This window comes from Pristiophorus japonicus, chromosome 15, assembly GCF_044704955.1.
Source record: "Pristiophorus japonicus isolate sPriJap1 chromosome 15, sPriJap1.hap1, whole genome shotgun sequence".
Lineage (NCBI taxonomy): Eukaryota > Metazoa > Chordata > Chondrichthyes > Pristiophoridae > Pristiophorus > Pristiophorus japonicus.
This window is the reverse complement of record NC_091991.1, coordinates 137,247,214-137,270,294: the sequence shown is the minus strand read 5'-3', so window position 1 is coordinate 137,270,294 and position 23,081 is coordinate 137,247,214. Positions and strand designations below refer to the sequence as shown.

The window sequence follows — 23,081 nt, the reverse complement described above, 5'->3', positions numbered from 1 at the left end:
TGCATAGTTTGCGTTTCCCGTTAGCCCTATTGACAAGTTGCATATTTACCTGCCGTATCTGTTAGTGGTGCTACGGCATGCCTTTACAATATCACACAGTGTAAATAGAAGTCAGCGTGTATCCCCACGCAAAAACCATCAAGTGCATGTTTATCAAAATGTTTTCTCTATACCCGAACTACTTAGAGAATTGTCATGTATTCAACTGTCATTGTAACCCATGTATAAGCTGACCTAAGTTGTACACCTTGAGAACATTGACCACAAGGGGTGAACTTGTGGGAGACACTCCTAACCTGGACTTTCAGGTATAAAAGGGGAAGCTCCACCCACCTTCATCACTTGAGGTCTTGGTAATAAAGGTAACTGGTCACAGAGTGACCTTCTTTTAAGTATGGGCCTCATGTGCATTTATACTATATAGTAAGGACATAGTATAGTAAGGAGAGAGCACAATCAACTAGCATTGAGGTGATGATCATGCGAGCCCAGTTCCGGTGGGCTGGACATGCCATCGGCATGGATGAGGCAAGGACCCCCCCGTCAGCTTCTTCACGGCGAGCTCTGTGAAGGCCGAAGACACCAGGGGCGCCCCCGCAAGCGCTTCAAAGATAGCATCAAGGCTAACCTCCAGTGGCATCCGACCAAAGGACCTTGAGAATACAGCATCTAATAAAATCCAGTGGCGAACACTCACGAGGACTGCCTGCCAGACCTTTGAAGAAAGCCGATGTCAATGCCTGCGGGACACTAGAGATAGACGACATCAGGGGGCAGTACTGTCAGCATCAGGCACATCGAACTTCCCTTGTCCGACGTGCAAGAGACTATGTGCATCCAGAATTGGCCTATACAGCCACATGAAGACACATGCCATTGATGATTAGCACATCAACGTCTTTGTTGGACACGACAGACTACCAATAATAATAAAGGACATATCAAGAATCAGTAGTAATTTGTTCATGAATAATAAGTGAAATGAAATGTAGATATTTTTCTATAGCAGCTAACCCTCCGCCTTCTCAAAATCTATATACGCGCACCACATTTCCCTTCAAGCCGCCATTATTTTCCCCACCTCCTGACTAATTCTTCAAAGTGCTGTAATAAACAAAAAAATCAAACTGATAAATTTTGGTTGAACAATTACCCAGCATGGCTGTGGTCAGTAGTCAACTGTAATGCACTGGCATTGTGTTCTATTTAGGCCCTTACAAAGAGCTTTCTAGGCTTCTGCCAAACTCTACCTCCCTGCCCACCCCTCCAAACTGGCTGACTATATTCGCCGGATTTGCCACTTAGATAGCTTGCTGTCCCTTTCCATAGAGATAGTTTCCCTATCTTTGCTCCCACATCCCACTCCTCTCACCGTCCTTGTCCCACCCTCAGTCCACTCTCCACCCTTCCCTTTTCTCCCCCTCCTCTTGCCTGGGTCCAATTATCCTCCCATGCTCCAACCCTGATTGACCTTATTACTACACTTGGTCTTGATCATGTTCAAAGCCAGGGATGTTACAATAAATGTTGCGCTACTGATGACAATTGCTGCTTTGAACAGAATCTTTCAATCTGGAGAAGTGTGAGATAATGCATTTGGGGAGGGCTAACAAGGCAAGGGAATGCACAATAAATGGTGGGATACTGAGAAGTGTAGAGGGGCACGGGGACCTTGGAATGCATGTCCACAGATCCCTGAAGGTAGCAGGACAGATAGAGAAGGTGGTTAAGGCGGCATACGGAATACTTTCCTTTGTTAGCTGAGGCACAGAATATAAGAGCAGGGAGGTTATGCTTAAACTGTATAAAACACTAGTTAGGCCACAGCTAGGGTATTACGTACAGTTCTGGTCACCACATTACAGGAAAGATGTGATTGCACTAGAGAGGGTACAGAGGAGATTTATGAGGTTGTTGCCAGGACTGGAGAATTTTAGCTATGAAGAATGATTGAATAAGTTGGTATTGTTTTCTTTGGAACAGAGGAGACAGAGAGGAGACTTGATTGAGGTGTATAAAATTATGAAGGTCTAGATATAGTGGATAATTCCCTTGACAGCGAGGTCAATAACTAGAGGGCATAGATTTAAAGTAATTGGTAGAAGGATTAGAGGGGAGTTGAGGAGAATTTTTTTCACCCAGAGGGTGGTGGGGGTCTGGAACTCACTGCCTGAAAGGGTGGTAGAGGCAGAAACCCTCATAGCATTTAAAAAGTACTTGGATATGCATTTGAAGTGCTGCAACCCACAAAGCTATGGACCAAGAGCTGGAAAGTGGGAATAGGCTGGATAGCTCTTTTTGGCCAGCACAGAGATGATAGACCAAATGGCCTCCTTCTGTGTCGTAAATGTCAATGATTCTATGACTAGCACAGAAAAATAATTCACGTAGTATTTACAGCACAGACACTGTCCACACTTACATTCCACACGAGCCTCCTCCCACCCTTCTTCATCTAATCCCATCAACATATCCTATAAAATATTTATAGACAAAATTTAAAAAAAAAACAACAGGGGAAAAGCAAACAGAGTAAAACACATTGAGTATTTTCTTTTTCTTTTTTGGGGAGGGAAGTTGTTTTAGGAAAAGTAGTACTCCTTGTATTCATGCTGATGACTATGAACAGCTCCCATTAAAAGTTTCAGAACATGGATTGATCTTTGGAGCCAATTTATTTCCATGTGCTGGATCCAGGTGTCACCAGGTGAGGAATTCTTTCATTACTTACAGACTTACAGATAGAGAACACAACTGTGAAACTCACTGATTGCAACCCGTATTGGCATGTACCAGGATTCATTTGCAAGTTCCAAGTTATCCAGTTTGTTCACATTCTTATATATATCTAAGGCACTCACACAGCAATAGTTCAGCAACAGGCCCTGTACAATTGTGAACAACCTAATAAAGGCAATTGACTTAAAGGGTAAGGAAAGTCTCGTGGTAATACTCTGTTCAAAGTACTGGCCGGAATCTTACCGATGCTGCGAGTGCAGGTTTGGAGGTGGGCCTTATTGTGTTCCTAACACAGATGAGACTGCACACAGAGAGGTTAAAGTAACAGTGACCTCAGTCTTTATTAAAACACTTCAGAGTGAGGAGCAGGCCTTAGGGGCCGGCTTATATACAGTGCTCCCAAGGGATGCTAGGATCCCTTGGGACTTCAGGGAATGTGCTCCCTGATGGCGGAACATGGGAGTGCATGCTTTACAGATACACAATATCACTCCCCCGCAAAGTCAGTGAAAACTATTTACAATGTGAGGCGGTCGGGAGCCTTTCTTTCCCTGGTGGACCGTCTCGGTACAAATGTCTGTTCTGGTGTGTTGGTTGTGCCCTCGCTGGGCTGGCATGTTGTTGGCCCTGCAGGGCTGCTGGGTGAGCCTGGCCTTGCAGGGCTGTCGGGCGTGATGGGTTCGATTTCCTGGACCGGCATGGTGTCGTTGATCCTTTGGGTGTGTGTTGTGGCTCAAAAAAGGTGGTGTCTGCTGTGGGTTGTTCAGGGCAGTCTGTGAACTGCAGCCTTGTTTGATCCAGGTGCTTTCTGCAAATTTGTCCATTGTCTAGTTTGACTACAAACACCCTACTCCCTTCTTTAGCTATCACCGTGCCCGCGATCCACTTGATACCATGTCCATAGTTCAGCACATACACAGGGTCATTCAGATCAATTTCCCATGACACAGTGGCTCGACCATAGTTTACATTTTGTTGCTGCTGCCTGCTCTCTATCTGATCATGCAGGTTGGGGTGAACCAGCAAGAGTCTGGTTTTAAGTGTCCTTTTCATGAGTAGCTCAGCTGGGGGCACCCCTGTGAGCGAGTGGGGTCTCGTGCGGTAGCTGAGCAGTACTCGGGACAGGCGGGTTTGGAGTGAGCCTTCTGTGACTCGTTTAAGGCTCTGTTTGATTGTTTGTACTACCCGCTCTGCCTGCCCATTGGAGGCTGGTTTAAATGGGGCTGAGGTGACCTGTTTGATCCCATTGCGGGTCATGAATTCTTTAAATTTGGCACTGGTGAAACATGGCCCGTTGTCACTGACCAGTATGTCAGGCAGGCCGTGGGTGGCAAACTTGGCCCTCAGGCTTTCAATGGTGGCGGTGGCGGTGCTTCCTGACATTATTTCACATTCATCCATTTTGAAAAAGCATCCACCACCACCAGGAACATTTTACCGAGAAACGGGTCTGTATAGTCGACATGGATCCTCGACCATGGTCTGGAGGGCCAGGACCACAAACTTAGTGGTGCCTCTCTGGGCGCGTTGCTCAACTGGGCACACACGCTGCATTGCCGTACACAGGACTCGAAGTCAGAGTCGATACCGGGCCACCACGCGTGGAATCTAGCTATCGCTTTCATCATTACTGTACCCGGATGTGTGCTGTGGAGATCCGCGATGAATGTCTCCCTGCCCTTTTTGAGTAGCACTACGCGGTTACCCCACAACAGGCAGTCTGCCTGAATGGACAACTTATCCTTTCGCCGCTGGAACGGCTTGATTAGCTCTTGCATTTCAACGGGGATGCTGGCCCAGCTCCCATGCAGTACAGTTTTTTTTACAAGGGACAGCAGAGGATCTTGGCTGGTCCAAGTCCTAATTTGGTGGGCCGTGACAGGTGATTTATCATTTTCAAACGCTTCCATGACCATCAACAAGTCCACGGGCTGTGCCACCATCAACAAGTTTGCAGGCTGCGCTATTTCCACCCCCGTGGTGGGCAATGGTAGCTGACCGAGAGCATCCGCACAGTTCTCGGTGCCTGGCCTGTGGCGGATGGTATAGTTATACGCTGATAGCGCGAGAGCCCACCTTTGGATGCGGGCTGAGGTATTAGTATTTATCTCCTTGTTTTCAGCAAACAGGGATATGAGGAGCTTGTGATCGGTTTCCAGCTCAAATTTGAGGCCAAACAGGTACTGATGTATTTTCTTTACCCCGAACACACACGCTAATGCCTCTTTCTCAATCATGCTGTAGGCCCTCTCGGCCTTAGAGAAGCTCCTGGAGGAATCGGCGACAGGTTGCAACTTCCCCGCAACGTTAGCTTGTTGTAATACACACCCGACTCCGTACGACGATGCATCACATGTTAGCACAAGTTTTTTACACGTGTTATACAATACAAGCAGCTTGTTGTAGCATAAAATGTTTCTGGCTTTCTCAAAAGCAATTACTTGTTTTGTTCCTCATACCCAGTTCTCACCTTTATGCAATAACACATGTAGGGGCTTTAAGAGGGTGCTTAACCCCGGTAAGAAGTTACCAAAATATTTGAGGAGTCCCAGGAACAACCGCAGCTCTGTGACGTTCTGTGGCCTAGGCGCATTCCTGATAGCCTCTGTCTTGGCGTCTGTGGGCCGAATGCTGTCCGCCGCGATCTTTCTCTCCAAAAACTGCACTTGTTGCCATGAAGACGCATTTCGACCTCTTCAGCCGCAGCCCTACGCGATCCAGTCGCTGGAGGACCTCCTCCAGGTTTTGTAGGTGCTCGGCGGTGTCCCGACCTGTGACCACTATGTCATCCTGAAAAACCACCATGCGTGGTACCGACTTGAGTAGGCTCTCCATGTTTCTCTGGAAGATCGCTGCAGCCGACAGACTTCCAAACGGGCATCTGTTGTAGATGAACAGTCCCTTGTGCGTGTTGATGCAGGTGAGGCCCTTCGAAGACTCCTCCAGCTCCTGCGTCATGTAGGCCGAAGTCAGGTCGAGCTTGGTGAACGTCTTGCCTCCTGCCAGCGTCGCAAATAGGTTGCCTGCCTTAGGTAGCGGGTATTGGTCCTTTTGTGAGAAACGATTAATAGTTACTTTATAATCACCGCAAATCCTGACCGTACCATCACTTTTGAGTACTGGAACAATCGGGCTGGCCCACTCGCTGAATTTCACTGGGGAGATGATGCCCTCACGTTGCAGCCTGTCCAGCTTGATTTCCACTCTCTCCCTCATCATGTGAGATGCCGCTCGTGCCTTGTGGTGAATGGGTCGTGCCTCTGGGACCAAGTGGATCCGCACCTTCGCCCCGGAAAAGTTTCCGATGCCTGGCTCAAAAAGGGAAGGAAATTTGTTAAGAACCTGGGTACATGAGGCCTCATCGACATGTGATAGCGCTCGGATGTCATCCCAGTTCCAGCGGATTTTGCCCAGCCAGTTCCTTCTAAGCAGTGTAGGACCATTGCCCGGGACAATCCAGAGTGGCAGTTCGTGCACCGTGCCCTCTTAGGTGATCTTGACCATGGCACCGCCCAGAACAGTGTTGAGCTCTTTGGAGTACGTTCTCAGTTTCATGTGGATGGGGCTCAGGGCTGGTTTGAGTGCCTTGTTGCACCACAGTCTCTCAAACATCTTTTTACTCATGATGGATTGGCTAGCGCCAGTGTCCAGTTCCATGGCTATGGGTAAGCCATTCAATTTTACATTTAGCATTATATGTGGCCATATCGTCAAAAATATGTGCACCCAGTGTACTTCAGCATCTGCCTCCTCCCTCTGAGGCTTGAAATTACTTTGATCCACCATGGACCGATCTTCCTCTGCCACGTGGTGGTTAGCAGGTTTTGTAGAGCTTGCAGCTCGTCTGCAAGCTCGTTGGAGGTGCCCCATTATTCCACAGCTCTTGCAAACATACCCTTTGAAGCGGCATGAATAGGCTGAATGGAACCCTCCACAACACCAACAAGGTGTGAATTGCCTTGCATTCATCCTTTGTTGTGGACTCTGAGTCATCTGGGTCACCTGAGGCCTGCTGGCAGTTGCAGACTCGTGGTTTCTGCCCTGTACATTTCTGCTCGCAAACACAGTTCCAGTTAATTTATGAACATTGCTAGTACTTGTGTGCTGAGAGATTTGTTTGGTGACATAAACGCCTGTGCTATTGCAATGGCCTTACTGAGGGTCGGTGTCTCTACAGTCAAAAGTAGGATGGTCTCGTGGCCAATGCCCAGTATAAAAAAGTCTCTGAGCATCTGCTCCAGATAGCCATCAAACTCACATTGTCCTACAAGTCGCTTTAGCTCGGCGACGTAGCTCGCCACTTCCTGACCTTCAAATCGCTGGCACGTGTAGAACCGATACCTCACCATCAGCACGCTCGCCCTCGGGTTAAGATGCTCCCGAACCAGTGTACACAGCTCCTCATACGACATATCTGTGGGTTTCACCGGAGCCAGAAGATTTTTCATGAGGCTTTGGTCGGTGCCCCGCAGACCGTGAGGAGGACCGCTCTCCTTTTTGCAGCACTTCCTTCTCCGTCCAGCTTGTTGGCTACAAAGTACTGGTCTAGCCGTTCGACATAGGCTTCCCAGTCCTCACCCTCCGAGAACTTCTCCAGGATGCCCACAGTTTGCTGCATCTTTGCGTTGGATTCGTATACTCGTCGCCAGTTATTGTGTTCCTAACACAGATGAGACTGCACACAGGGAGGTTAAAGTAACAATGACCTCAGTCTTCATTAAGACAGTCCAGAATGAGGAGCAGGCCTTAAGGGCCGGCTTATATACAGTGCTCCCAAGGAATGCTGGGATCCCTTGGGACTTCAGGGGATGCGCTCCCTGGTGGCGGAACATGGGAGTGCATGCTTTACAGATACACAACAGGCCTGCTGTCAAAATAGCCGTGATTGACAGCGGGACGGAAGTCCATTCTGAATCCGCTCCTTGTAAATTTCCAAAGTGCTGGGTCCTGCTGCGGATTGCAGATCCGGCATTAAGCGGCGGGTCAGGCAATTGTGAGCGTTAACAAGCTGCTTAAACCTATTCATGCAGCATTTTATCAGCTCCAAAGGACTTTACCAAGTTTTTAACAAGCTTCCCGTCGCTCGGGCTTCACGTCAGCTAAGTGTGTCAGGTTCTCAATGACTCTCCATTGCTTTGACTAGTTGACAGCTGCAGAAGTGGTATAAAAGCTACCATTTCGCAGCTGTTCACGTTCCAATCTCAGAAGCCGAAGCCTTCAGGATTTGGAAGACACTTTTGACCTGTATGCAGTTTGGAAGTGTTTGCAGTGAACTCTCTTACCCACTGTCACCTCCTTGGAGCAACTGCTCTCACCACTGACAGATCACTTCTGTCATTTCAATTTCAGCTGCCATCAGCATCGGTGCCCTTGAAAAAAATCTTGTCTTGGTCTTCAGAATCCCACCACGATCAGCTCCAACATCAACATCACTAAACACACCAGCATCACCACCAACACCAAACTTCTCTGCAATCACCTGATACTGCACAGGACACAGGGCATCAACACCCGACTACATTGCTGCCAGGGATGGCCTCACTATGGCCAGATTTACTTCACTTGATGCTGTATATCCTGGCTACCACATGATGCGCCAGGTTGGCATCACCCCATCCCAACAGCATAAAGTATCCCTGCAATGCCCAAGCTATTCCTTTCACAATCATCACCATTGTGGGAGGTACCGTTATGTCTGACCATTCACTACAACTCACTAAGCCACTTCCAAAGGTGCACACAAATCTTTCCAAGAACAGTGTTCAAAATAAAGATTTCACTGTTTGACAACACATTAGCAGAAACGCTACATGAACATTAGCTAAAAACCCAAGTGCCGACCCTTGTGTGTTGGTAGTTGGTATGATTGGACAAGGGTGAGGTGTGGCTAGTGAGATGGGGATGTGATAATCTAGAGAGAGAGTGGGATGGGTGGAGGTGCAAGGTCAGTTGATTCGAGTAAGGATGTGCAGGAGTAGGGTATGGATGTACAGGAGTTGGGTAGGGAAGGCAGAGTGATGATGATGTCATGAGTGACACAGCAGTATGAGGTGAGTGTGGCTTTACAGTAGCGTTTCGTGATCTACTGAGATCATTGAAAGGTTTGTGCCACTGCAGCCAGGTCCTCCAGACGACATCCCTGCTTGTGCCCTCCTGTGCAACCAGGCTGTGTTGATGTCCTGGGGAGGTCTCTTCTGTCCATTGAAAGGGAAGAGAACCTCCCTGCATGCTGTGATTCCCTCCATAAGCATCTGGAGGGAGTCATGGGAGAGCATAGGTGCAGCCGTGCACCTCTGTTCAGTGCTCGTCAGGTGTTGTGCAGCATTGAGGTGCTGCACAACACCTATCAAAATCATTGTGGCCATGATCCCTTTAAGGAAGCTGGCTGATGACTCGTCATCAGATGATGTCATCAGACCCGCTTCCTTCAATTGGCCAGGAACCTCGCAGAGCGGGCTTAAAAACCCCAATCAACGGAAGATTCTTCACACAGTGCGGGCTGGAGCCAGGAGCAATTTTGCCACCCGCCACCGACCGCCCTGGACTCGCCACGGTTGGTGAGATCGCGGTCTAAGTGTCAGCTTGGCTCAATTGGTAGCATTCTTGCCTCAGAGTCAGAAGGTCATGGCTCCATGACCCGCTGCGGACTGGAGTGCGTAATCTAGGCTGACACTTCAATGCAGTATCGAGAGGGTGCTACATTGTTGGAGGTGCCTTTTTTCCAAATGAGGCATTAAACCAAGACTCTACGGGCTCAAGAAGATGTAAAAGATCCATGGCACTTTTCAAAGAAGAGCAGAGAGTTGTGGTGCTCTGGCAAAGATCCCAAGTTCAACCAACACCACCAAAAATACATAATTCATTCATTTTCCGTTTCTGAGACCTTGCTTTGCACAAATAGCTGTGGTGTCTATAGAACAGTGCCTGTACTTTCAAAGTAATCCATTGGTTGTAAAGTTCTTTCAGATGTAGGACATGGTAAGGCACTACACAAATGCAAGATTATGATGACGGAGCAAAAGGAGCAATTGCTGTCTTCTAATATTGTGTGTTCAAGTGGACTGGGAATCAGGAGCATGGATAAGCCAAAAGGATTCAATTAGCTTTGCTTCTCTTCCAGCAATGATAGGAATATCTTCCATTTTTAATCTGACTCAGTGTTTACATAAAATCGTCCCTTTTGTCTAGTGAATGCAAGAAATGTATATTTTCAGGCTACCGAGGCGACCATTTCAGAGATTAGATACTAAAACACTTTTTTCCTATGTGTGAATGATTAAACTGGCAATAGTATGAATTATTGTTCAAATTCACAGCTTTCAATTTTATCTGATTTGTCACGAAAGGTCTGTACCAGGACTTCAACAGATGTCAGATGAAAAAACACTTAACAGACAGAACTGGTAACAGGGAGATCAGAACCAGAGGGAGCCTCAGAAGTGGAAATGAACAAGACTAAGGTCATAAGATGGCACTGAAAAGATCTGTAACAACAAAGACAGCCTGCAGAAGTAACAAGAGGAGAAAAATTCCAATTAGATCGGAGAGCAAAAAACAGATTGGTTAAAATAAAATGTGAGTTGACATGAAGAAAAAGCAATTTGGGCAGAGAGGATATTCCAGTGGAAGTGAACTGGAGGACAGACTCTCTGAAGAACTGCAAGACTTACACTGAAAGCAAAATTGGTTTGGGGGAAAAAAAACAGCCCATAAGATCTATTGGACAATAAGCTAAGTAAACTAGTACGACCAACTCTGAAAAACAGCATGAATTTTTAACCCCAAGCTAATATCTACTTTTTGTCAACCTTATTCCCAATTGGTAAATGCTGTAGAACTACAATTCTGCCCACTATTATTTAACCTTGGTATTGGTCAGGGAAGGGTGGGTGGGCATTTAACTGGTATTGTGGTTGGTGCAGGAGGGCGACAGCAGCGAAGAGTGACGTCATCAAGGTCCAGGTCGGTGATTGGAGCGTGGGCAGATACAGCAGGAGCGGCGAGGTCGGGGCGAAGGAGCGGTGAGAGATTGTAGAGGGATGTGATCGGGGCCTAGGAGAGGCATGAGTTCGGGGCCAGGGGCCCAGGGGCAGCACGGGCCAGCCCACACTGCGATATGTGTGCGCACTAGGTCCGTGCAGCAGAGCAGGTCTCCAGTCGTCTTAGATAACTCTTGCCACTAGACCAAGACTAGCTCTGTCAAGCCCGTGTGGTGGCTGGTGTGCATCGGCAACCACAAATTTAAAAAAAATCCACGCACAGGCATCTTCCACCCTTCAGGGTGTAGTTCAGGTCCTTCATTGAAACATCTATGAACTCATCCTTTTTTGGTGAGGAAGCAAGTCATCCTCATTTCGAGGACTGCCTATGATGATATTGTTGTGTATGAAGAGTCAGACTGAACACCGAGAGCTCAAAGTAAAGTCTTTTATTTCAGGTCTCCAGAGTGCCTCTCCAACCTGTGAAACCTTCTTAAATGCCTGTGCTCCAAAGGGATTATGGGATCCCTTGGGACTCCGGGGGATGAGCCCTCCGGTGGCTGTACAGAGTAAATACAAGTCCACATATATAACAACATTCCCCCACCCCCAAAGTCAATAGTGTAACTATTTACAATGTGAGTCAATCTGGGGCCCTTCTTGCCCTGGTTGATTGTCTCGGTGTGAAAGCTGGTGTTGTTGAATCATTTGCTGGGCCCTCGCTGGGCTGCTGTGCAGCTGGCCTTGCTGGGCTGCCTGGTGTGTTGGGCCCTGCAGGGCTGCTGTGGATGATGGGTTCTGCTTCGTGGTCAACCGTGGTGTCGGTTGCCACTGGTGTGTATGTTGGGGGATCAAAAAAAGGTAGGGTCCAAGGTGGGTTGCTCAGGGTAGTCCGTGAATATGAGTTTGATTTGGTTCAAGTGTTTACGGTGAATGAGTCCATTTGAAAGTTTGATCCGAAACACCCTGCTCCCCTCTTTGGCCACGACAGTGCCAGGAAGCCACTTGGGACGTTGTCCATAATTTAATACAAATACAGGATCATTGATTTCAATCTCGCGTGACACATTTGCGTTATCATGGTATGCACTTTGTTGAAGCCGCCTGCTCTCTACCTGTTCATGAAGATAGGGTGAACTAACGAGAGCCTCGTCTTAAGTGCTCTTTTCATGAGCAGTTCAGCAGGTGGGATTCCAGTGAGTGAGTGGGGTCTCGTGCGGTAGCTAAGCAGGACTCGGGATAGGCGAGTCTGCAGTGAGCCTTCAGTTACCCTCTTCAAACCTTGCTTGATGGTTTGCACTGCTCTCTCTGCTTGACCATTGGACGCTGGTTTAAACGGGGCAGATGTGACATGTTTGATCCCGTTATGGGTCATGAATTCTTTGAATTCAGCACTGGTAAGACATGGCTGGTTGGCGCTCACCAGGTCATTGGGTAAGCCGTGAGTGGCAAACATGGCCCGCAGGCTTTCAGTAATGGCAGCGGACGTGCTAGCCGACATTATCTCACATTCAATCCACTTGGAGTACGCGTCTACAACCACAAGGAACATTTTATCCAAGAACGGGCCTGCATAGTCGACATGTACCCTAGACCACGGTTTGGAGGGCCAGGACCATCAACTTAGTGGTGCCTCCCTGGGTACATTGCTTAACTGCGAGAGCATGTATTACATCTGTAAACGCAGAACTCCAAGTCCGCATCGATACCGGGTCATCACACATGGGATCTGGCTATCACTTTCAACATTACAATGCCTGGGTGGATACTGCGGAGGTCATTGATGAAGGTGTCTCTGCCCTTCTTGGGGACCACTACTCGATTGCCCCACAGAAGGCAGTCTGCCTGTATAGACATTTCATCTTTGCGCCGCTGGAACGGCTTTATCTCTTCCTGCATTTCCACTGGGAAGCACACAGCTTTTGACTAGAGATCATAAGGGGTCCTGGCTTGTCCAGGTTTTGACCTGCCGGGCAGTGACGGGTGATTGCTCATTCCTAAATGCTTCCATAACCATGGTTACATCTGCGGGCTGCGCCATTTCCACCCCCGTGGTGGGCAATGGCAGCCTACTGAGAGCATCGGCGCAGTTTTCTGTGCCTGGCATGTGGCGGATGGCGTGGTTGTATGCGCACAAATTGAGCGCCCATCTCTGGATGCGGGCCGATGCGTTGGTATTCATCCCTTTACTCTCGGGAAAAAAATATGTAAGTTGCTTATGGTCAGTTTCCAATTCGAATTTAAGCCCAAACAGGTATTGATGCATTTTCTTTACCCCATAAAAACACGCTAGCGCTTCTTTTTCAATCATGCTGTAAGCTCTCTCGGCCTTAGACAGACTCCTGGATGCATAAGCAACCGGTTGCTGTTTCCCGAAATCATTAGCAAAACACACCCGACGCCATATGATGACGCATCACATGCTCGTACCAAACGCTTACATGGATCATACAACACAACCAATTTGTTTGAGCATAACAATTTTCTCGCTTTTACAAAGACATTTTCTTGGCTTTTGCCCCAAACCCATTCGCCCCCTTTTCGTAGTAAGAAATGTAGTGGTTCTAGCAGGGTGCTGAGACCCGGTAAGAAGTTACCAAAGTAGTTCAAGAATCCCAGAAACGACCGCAGCTCCGTCACGTTCTGTGGCTTCGGTGCATTATCGATTGCCTCAGTCTTGGTGTTGGTGGGTCTGATGCCGTCCGCCGCAATCCTCCTTCCCAAGAACTCCACTTCAGGCGCCAGGAAAACGCACTTCGAGCATTTTAACCTGAGCCCCACGCGGCTGAGTTGACTAAGAACCACCTCCAGGTTATACAGGTGCTCGACTGTGTTCCGACCTGTGACCAAGATGTTGTCCTGGAAGACCACGGTGTGCGGGACCGACTTCAGTAAACTTTCCATGTTTCTCTGGAATATCGCCGCCGCTGATTGGATTCCAAATGGGCATCTGTTATAAACAAAAAGACCTTTGTGCGTGTTGATGCAGGTGAGGGCCTTCGATGATTCCTCCAGTTCCTGCGTCATGTAGGCTGAAGTCTGATCCAGCTTTGTGAACGTCTTTCCTCCTGCCAGCGTTGCAAAGAGGTCGTCGCTTTTGGTAGTGGGTATTGGTCCTGCAGGGAGAAACGATTGATAGTTACTTTGTAATCGCCAGAGATTCTGACGGTGCCATCTCCCTTGAGGAGTGGGACAACAGGACTGGCCCACTCGCTGAACTCGATCGGTGAGATGATGCCCTCTCTTTGTAGCCGGTCTAGCTTGATCTCTACCCTTTCTTTCATCATGTACGGTACTGCTCTCGCCTTGTGATGGATGGGTCGCACCCCCGGAAGTAGGTGGATCTGCATTTTTGCTCCTTGGAATTTCCCGATGCCTGGTTCGAAAAGCGAAAGAAATTTGTTTAAGACCTGGGCACACGAAGTGTCATTCAGCGGGCGATGGCGCTTGGATGTTGTCCCAGTTCCAGCGTATCTTTCCCAGCCAGCTCCTGCCGAGCAGCGTGGGACCATCGCCCGGTACCACCCAGAGTGGTAGCTTGTGCACCGCTCCATCGTAGGAGACCTTTATGGTCGCACTGCCGATTACAGGAATCAGTTCTTTTGTGCAAGTTCTTAGTTTCGTACGAATTGGAGTTAAGACTGGCCTTGAGGCCTTGTTGCACCACAACCTTTCAAAAGTCTTTTTGCCCATGGTGGATTGGCTTGCGCCCGTGTCCAGCTGCATTGACACCGGGAGTCCATTTAGTTCAACATTCAGCATTATCGGGGGACAATTCGTGATGACTATGTGTACCCCATGTACCTCTACCTCCTCTATCTGAGGCTCTGTTTCGTCTTGATCCTCCTCTGCAACGTGGTGGTTTGCAGGTTTAATGGGCTTAGCAGCTTGCCTGCATACTCATTGGAGGTGTCCCATTGTTCCACAGCCCTTGCAAACGTATCCTTTGAATCGGCATGAATGGAAACGATGATCACCCCCGCAGCGCCAACAAGATATTAATGGCCTGCATTCATCCCAGCTGCGGACGTGCAGCTGCAGGCATGTGTGACCTGCCCTGTACGTTACGATTCGAAAACAACATCATTTTGTTCACAGTACTTGTAGCAACACTTGTGTGCTGAGATATTTGCTTCGTATTGTCACTGGTGGCTATGAACACCTGGGCTATCGCTATGGCCTTACTCAAGGTTGGGGTCTCTACAGTCAATAGTTTGCGAAGTATGGTTTCGTGGCCAATGCCAAGTATGAAAAAGTCTCTGAGCATGTGCTCCAAATGTCCTTCAAATTCGCAATATCCTGCAAGGCGTCTTAGCTCGGCGACATAACTCGCCACTTCCTGGCCTTCAGACCTTTTGTAGGTGTAGAACCGTACCTCGCCATCAGAATGCTTTCCTTCGGGTTCAAATGCTCTCGGATCAGTGTGCACAAATCGTCATACGATTTCTCCGTGGGTTTCGCTGGAGTAAGCAGATTCTTCATGAGGCCATACGTTGGTGCCCCACAGACGGTGAGGAGGATCGCCCTTCGTTTGGTAGCGCTCTCTTCCCCATCTAGCTCGTTGGCCATGAAGTATTGGTTGAGTCGCTCCACGAAGGTTTCCCAATCATCTCCCTCCGAAAATTTCTCCAGGATGCCCACTGTTCTCTGCATCTTTGGGTTCACTATCTGTATCTCGTCACCAGTTGTTGTGTGTGGAGAAAGAGTCAGACTGAACACTGTGAGCTCAAAGTTAAGTGTGACCGTAGTCTTTTATTGCAGGTCTCCAGAGTGCCTCTCCAACCTGTGAAGCCTTCTTAAATATCTGTGCTCCCAAGGGATTATGGGATCCCTTGGGACTCCGGGGGATGAGCCCTCTGGTGGCTGTAGAGAGTAAATACAAGTCCACATATATAACAGATATGATGATTGTGGTTTTCATATTTAAGCTTGCATTGGCCACAATTGTTCTCCACCACCAAACAGCATTTGTGACAAGGAAAAATTAGACTGCCAAACATTCAATAACATTGGTTAAAATGCAGTATTCTACTAAATTGCTGAGTTGACGTCATTTTGTTTGGACAAATGGGGCATGTACATGATTTTGCAAATCTCTATTTTCCAGTCACATTGAGAGCATATGGTAATGAAGTTGGATAAAAAAGGATCAGGTGAATTTACAAAAAAATCCCCTCTATTTTATGCACCACTCTTGACTTGCTGCAGGACACGTTGCCATAGAAATCTACAGTGCAACAGTAATGTCCTGATTGCATATGTGCAAAAAAATTCTCTAACTGATACACAAATGTCAACAGCAAAGGCTTGATGCAATTACCAAATAGCATTTTAACAGATGGAATTCATAATAAATAAGCCACACAATATGTGAATGGTTTAGATTAAGGAGAGAAAACTTGATTCAATTATAATACTGAAACGCTGTTTGATGTAGAGGAAATATTTTGGTTGATTTATGTATTTTACAAATCTTGTCTTTCAGTTTCTCTTCATGAGGAACTTGTGTCCATAAATAATGCGGAACATATTATGGAAATAGAGAAGCGAGGAGGGAGGTAGATCAAAGTGATGATTAATTATAGTTGTCAAGGCAACGAGCAGATGGAAAAATAATGCTGCTAGTACAAGAAACAAGTGGGTCCAATGATGTTCTTAACCTTCCTTTTCTGTGTATACTTTGAGTCTTAAGGCTGAGAAGCTATTACAACTAAAACAAATGTTTTATCATCTGCTGGCGCCCTTTCATTACTATGGAAGGCATTTTATTTAATGAATATTTTAAATCATTTTTAAAGGGACTATCCTGAAACCATCAGCCTTTGTTTAATTTAGATAGAGGCTATAGGAAGAAACAATACTGGGTTCACCTTTTTTTTTTTAAAAGTACCAAGTTCGGAGACAATAGACCAAAAGTGCAAGGGGCAGGTTTGCCATCTTGAAACTGAACCTGAGCAGGGAGCTGTTGTTACACATTTCCAATTTTCCACTGCCTCTTTTATCCAAACCCTGTTATTCTGAAGGTAAATTATACAGGTACAGACGCAACAGAATCACTAACCACTGTAAAGTCTGCATAATTTTATTTAAAAATATAGACATGCAAGTACTTACAAGAACCAAAGTGTGACTTTGTCAAATAAAACAAACAGCGTATTTAGACCATATTTCAGCAGGATGCCCCTGTTAATGCTCAGTTTTGTAGTGTGTACACAAGTTGCATATTTTTGCAGGATAACAACCTCAACTCACACCTCAAATATCTAATATATAAAGTTATAGATACAAAATTAATACATTAAAAATAGTATGTCTCTGTGCACAGATGAGGAGAGACTGGATCAACTGGGCCTTTATACATTGGAGTTTAGAAGGATGAGAGGGGAGCTCATAGAAACATATAAGATTCTGATGGGACTGGACAGGTTAGATGCGGGTAAAATGTTCCCGATGTTGGGGAAGTCCAGAACCAGGGGATACAGTCTTAGGATAAGGGGTAGGCCATTTAGAACTGAGGTGAGGAGAAACTTCTTCACTCAGAGAGTTGTTAACATGATGGAATTCCCTGCCGCAGAGAGTTGTTGATGCCAGTTCATTGGATATATTCAAGAGGGAGTTAGATATGGCCCTTACGGCTAAGGGGATCAAGGGGTATGGAAAGAAAGCAGGAAAGGAGTACCAAGTGAATGATCAGCCATGATCTTATTGAATGGAGGTGCAGGCTCGAAGGGCCGAATGGCCTATTCCTGCACCTATTTTCTATGTTTCTATGTTGCACTTTGTTACAATGCAAAACAATTTACACTGCAGCTCCCACTGTTTACATTGTTTGGCTCCTGCCTGGCTGGAATTTTAACTGTCCTGTTTCAGAGCGAGGTTCTGAGCAGGCCTGGACACTTGCAGTGGCAGAGCAAACTCCCCCAGCAATGCCACAGCAGATCTGTTAATATTTATTATTTAAAGTAGCATTTAAGGTTTGAGAGAATAAAGAAATACTCACCAGTGAATATCGAAAGTCAGATGCAACAGGGGTATAAATGCAAAGTACTGCGGATGCTGGAAATAAAAACAGAAATAAAAGAAATAAAATCATGTAGGACAGCTCTGATCCATCCCGATTCCTTGATTTCGCCAGGCATCCTCCTCCCTGCAGAAGAAATGTTAAATTAATCTATGATTAACTTAGCATTTCTTCCCAAAATGAGGAAGAACCTGTCCTCCACTCTGCCTCTCGCCATGGACAAAACCCAGATCACAAACTCACCAGGGCAAGAATCAGTTACTAATGCAATGTATCACCTGGTTAAACAACTGCTATGTGAGTTTTTCACTATCCCTACAATTCAGGTTAATGGCCCAGAATTTGCTGGATAAATAACAGCAGGTTCATAGTGCACGCGATTAGTGCGTAAAACATCCAGCAATTTGTGGCGAGGAAGAGATAGGGCGTGAGTTACAAATCGCCACAAATTGCTGGACGATTTGTGCCACTCCGCCGTTAGCCTCGCAAAACTGGAAGCTCGCCGTCAATCTCGCCACGAGTGTGAACACATTACTGGATTTGCGCCATGCATATAAACTTAACTTGCCACAGAATGGTAGGGCAGCTATTTCATGCTGTAAGGACCCTGTTAATGAGGTGATTTATGGTCCTGACATGAAACTCAACCTTGGAAGCCCAGAAAGGGTTCAATTGAAACTGTGGAGTCTCACTCCTGCAGGTACTAAATTGTCCCTCGAGGTCTTTAAAAAATTGTTTGATTTTTTTTTCTTAACATTTCATTTCGTCTTTTTTTCTCTCTCTTAATCCAATCCGTCTTTCCCTCTCTCGGTTTCTCTTTCTGTATCTAATTTGACTGTAATTCACACTATTTCCTTCTCTATCGTTAAATTTAACTGGTTAAGGAGATAGACTATTGGTCCTGTTGTTCACCGAGGTCCCAGATGCCCCATTAACCTCGCCACGCTGTTATCAGATAAAACTTCCAGCAGTTTGCGGCGCAAAAATAATTGGAGCTGAAGGACGAGGAAAAAATCCGACGTACAGCACGTGTCACGAGATGCCCCGCTCCAGCAAATTCGGGGCCATTAAGAACTTTTTTGTTTTCCACTGCTGTATTTATCCTGCACCTTTGCACTATGGTTTCAGCATGCTGATGCCGCTAAGGCAGCTGCCTCTATCTATACTCGTGAACTTCCTTCAGTCTGACACCTTGTGCACACAACCGTTGCTCTTCTTATGTACAGTGGTTGAATCGTTACATCTTGAATCTTCATGCCTTACAAAAAAGGACAATAAAATCTAATTGAGTTCGATTCTTCAAATGATGCAGTTTATTCAAGTCTCTTCCAAAATCAAACAGCAGCTACCAAGTTTTATTTTTCATGGCCCTACACGTACTCTTTCTTCGCCTGGTGACAGTCTTGGCCTCACTCTATATGATCTTTTGATTTCACATTGAACTTTCACATCTCTTCCAAAGACTACCTCCAGGAAGCTGCTTCTTCTTTTGCACCAAACACTTTTCCTATTCACTAACTGTCAATAAAGTCTAATAGTTGGAAATTCGTCTTTTGGTGATAGTGGTATTTTTTCGGCATTTTTCGCCAAAAATACTACCACTATTTTTTAAAGGCCTAAGTTTCATTAGAAAATTTGCCCAGCGGTAAAAATCGGCATTGCATGAGGATTCGCGGTGGAAACTGCGGTCCTCGCCAACTTTAATCCGAGGCCAATTACCGCTGTGAGAGAGGCCTTGGGAGGGGGGGGAAAACACCCCAAAAAATTGCAAAAAATTTAAAAAAAAAAATCACAACCAACATTCACAAGACACAACTATTGAATCACTGAAAAAAAATTTTAAAATAAAATCTTTAACTTACCTTTTTTACAGGTCTTCCTATCTACTGCTGTCCTTGGGGCTGCAACACAGGTTTTCCTCGCGCGTTTTTTTTCAGCCGGAATACGGGTGCGCCAAAAGACAAATTTAAAGCGATAGCAGTATTTCCAGTCTTGCATGCCGGCGGTCTGCTTTTCAGCAGTATTTAAAAACCGGCGGCGCAAGACTTCGGCAAAACTAGCGGATCACCGTTTTTCACCAAAAATGGCAAACTATCGCCAAAAAAATGGCCGCAAGGTTGGGGAATTTCCAGCCCTCTTGGGGTGGAAATTCAGTTGGAGGCAAATTAGGGCACTAATGGAGGCGGGGCGGTAAATTTTGCGCCGGGAAATGGTTTGCGTCTGCAGCCACAAAATTCATCAGCTGGGCCCAGAGTGTGGAACGGAGCGCTAAGGCAGGCGTTCCACACCTCTCGTAGGGCGCTAGGCCAGCTGTGCAACTGAAAATCCCGAGCTAAAGAGCTGGCCTCGGAGCGCCCCAAGAGAGGCTTCTCTGTGGGGAAAAAAAACAAATCGGCAAAAAAAACATTCCCAACACCTTGTTCACCTCACATAAACATAAATCGCAAAAACAAAACATTCACACTTACCTCAGGAATTCATTCCTTCCCTCACCGCAGCCACAACAGCTCGGACCGCCAGCTCTCCCAAGCGGTCCCAGTAGGGCGCGCTACGGGGCGCTATGGGTTCTGCTGCAGCCAAATTTCAGAACGGTGTTGCAACCAGGGGGTGTTGCACACCGGCTTAACTGCTCCGCGCCCCCTCAAAACCGGCACCAAATATTCCGGCGGGGCGCTGGAAGCTGGCCGCCCGCCTGGAAATCATTACCACCGCCATTACCGCCCCTCCAGGGCGTGAGCAGAACCGGCAACAGACCGAACACTGCTCTGACATCTGGATAGCCTCTTCCAACACATATCTTGCAATCCTGGCCAGGATAAAAACAAAACCTCATTGCTTGATTGGCAATCCTGGTCTCTGTTGTAACTATTCTTGTCACACTCTATTTTAAGAATATTCCGATGGTCACTGCTCTTCTAATCTTTGCTCTCTTTTTCTTACCAAGCTGCAAATATGTGCTCCTGTATGTCCTCTCCCTCCCTCCACCCTGACTACTGAAATTGGGACTCATCCAGCTGTTCCCCAACAGACCCATTATTGGGGCTTCATAACTATGGAACCCCTCAACCCCCTCAATATTCCTTTTCCTCCGACAAGCTACAGTTTAAAACCCATATCTTGTTTCATCTAGTTTGTATATATAAACAATTCCTACACTTAGAGTAATTGAGTGAAATGCTTCAAAATCTTTTAATGTGATCACAAGCAAGAAAAATAGTTGAAATTGTTTAATATTTCTTTATTCATCTTGGACTTCTATTGCCCGCTTTTCAATCTTGATTGTGTCATACACAGTAGGCCAAGGCTCTTCTCCTCGGTTTCTCAGATCACTTTGCTCTGTACCACTGCTAATGTCACTGCCCACATTGTAACTTGTTTTCCAAGAAAGTTTTCAAGTTACTTCAAATCATAAAGAATGAACTTTCCCCATTAGCAGGTCACAATCGGAGGAAGCTGACCGAGTATCTTCAACTATGCATCACGCACGTTCCGCCAATCGCAATCCTCTCCCCGTGATACTGCACAAAAATCGCTGCGTCTCATTACTTCAATGTTGGTCACTCTGACCTTCCAGATACCAGCCAATATTCTCCAGGCACATTCAGGGATACAAGAAGGAAACCACCCTGGAAAAAGGAGAGGTTTCTAAAATGACAGTAGTCCCCGACTTTTAACACTTTGCAATATTCCATGCAGGTACAGCAAGCAATTAAGAAAGTGTCATGTATGCACTTTTGGGATCACTAGCCACTAGATGGCGTCACTGTTGGAGGCCATTAGGCTGCACGCACATGTGTGCAGCCCAAGTATAAAAGGCCAGCCATTTTGTATATTAGTCACTTTGGACCTCTTGGAGTTAAACAGTACTCAGTCTAACAGTTATTGCATACACAACATTTGGCGACGAGGCAACAAGAACCTTTGCATGCAAAAATGAGCACAATTGGAATGTTGGAGCGATTTGTGGAAGGAGAAGATTAGGCAGACTGTGTGAGCTGTTTGAGCCAGTTCTTTGTGGCCAACAAAATGGAGGAGGTTGGCGACGCAGATCGGCACCGAGCAGTGTTCTTCATGGTTGGCGGTCCAAAAATTTATGGTCTGATAAAGAATCTACTCCTGCCTGAGAGTCCAACAGAGAAGATGTACGAAGAATTGAGTACACTGGTACAGGACCACCTTAAGCCAGACGAAGGCATCATCTCGAGATACAGATTTTACACACACGTTCGCTCTGAGGGCCAGAATGCGGTGGAATTCGTTGCCGACCTGAGACGTCTAGCAGGATCGTGCAAGTTCGGGGCTGTGTTGGCAGACATGCTGTGGGACTTCTTTGTAATCGGCATCAACCACGAGGTGATCCTGCATAAACTACAGACGGTGGAGACATTGGACTTGAACAGGACCATCACGATCGCTCAATCATTCATGATGACAGATAGAAGTCTAAAGCAGATATCAGTGAAAAATCAAAACTCAGCAAGTACTGTAAATATGATTGATTTGGCTTTCGGCAGAGCGGCACATGGCAGGGCCTACCCGACTGCATACACGAAACCTGTGGCTGCCCAAAGTCCGCCAGTGGGAATGCATCTGATTTCTCGGTGTTGGCGTTGTGGGGGAAATCATTGGCACCAGCAGTGCCGATTTAAGTAATAATAGTTGCAAAGGCTGTCTGAGAGTGGGGCATCTCCAGCGCAAATATCCGCAGATGAGCAAGCGTGCTGTGTCACACCACGTGGAGGACTAGCGAGGATCCGGATATGCAATCTGAGATATCAGAGGAGGAAGTGCATGGACTGTACTCGTTCCTAACTAAGAGCAAATCGATAATGATCAACGTGAAATTTAATGGGGTGCCAGTATCGATGGAACTGGACATGGGGGCGAGTCAATCGATAATGAGCCAGCTGTGGGATACTAAGGCTGTGAGGCCCTAGGCTGAGTCCAATCAATGCCAAGTTGTGCACGTACACCAAAGAACTCATAACGGTGACTGGCAGTGCCACAATTAAAGTGTCGTATGATGGCGTGGTTCACGAGTTACCGCTATGAATTGTCCCAGGCAATGGCACAACGCTGTTCGGCAGGAACTGGCTTGAAAAAAATCAGATGCGATTGGAATGACATCAAGGCATTGTCGTCAGAGAAAGATACATGTGCTCAAGTACTGAGCAAGTTCCCCTCGCTGTTCGAACCAGGCATCGGCAACTTCATGGAAGCCAAGGTGCAGATCCACATGGACTCGGATGCAAGACCCATCCACCACCAAGCTCGGGCAGTTCCGTATATGATGAGGGAGAAGGTTGAAATCGAACTGGACAGACTCCAGCGTGAAAGGTTCA

At 46.7% G+C, this 23,081-nt stretch overlaps 1 protein-coding gene across 1 annotated transcript in view; it reads right to left on the bottom strand.

Moving 5' to 3' along the window:
- Positions 1-23,081, bottom strand: part of mrtfba (myocardin related transcription factor Ba) — a 279,508-nt gene that overhangs the window by 234,517 nt on the left and 21,910 nt on the right. The window contains exon 2 of the mRNA XM_070900957.1: positions 17,719-17,774. The gene's annotated coding sequence lies outside the window, so the exon portion shown is untranslated. The remainder of the gene's footprint in view (positions 1-17,718; positions 17,775-23,081) is intronic.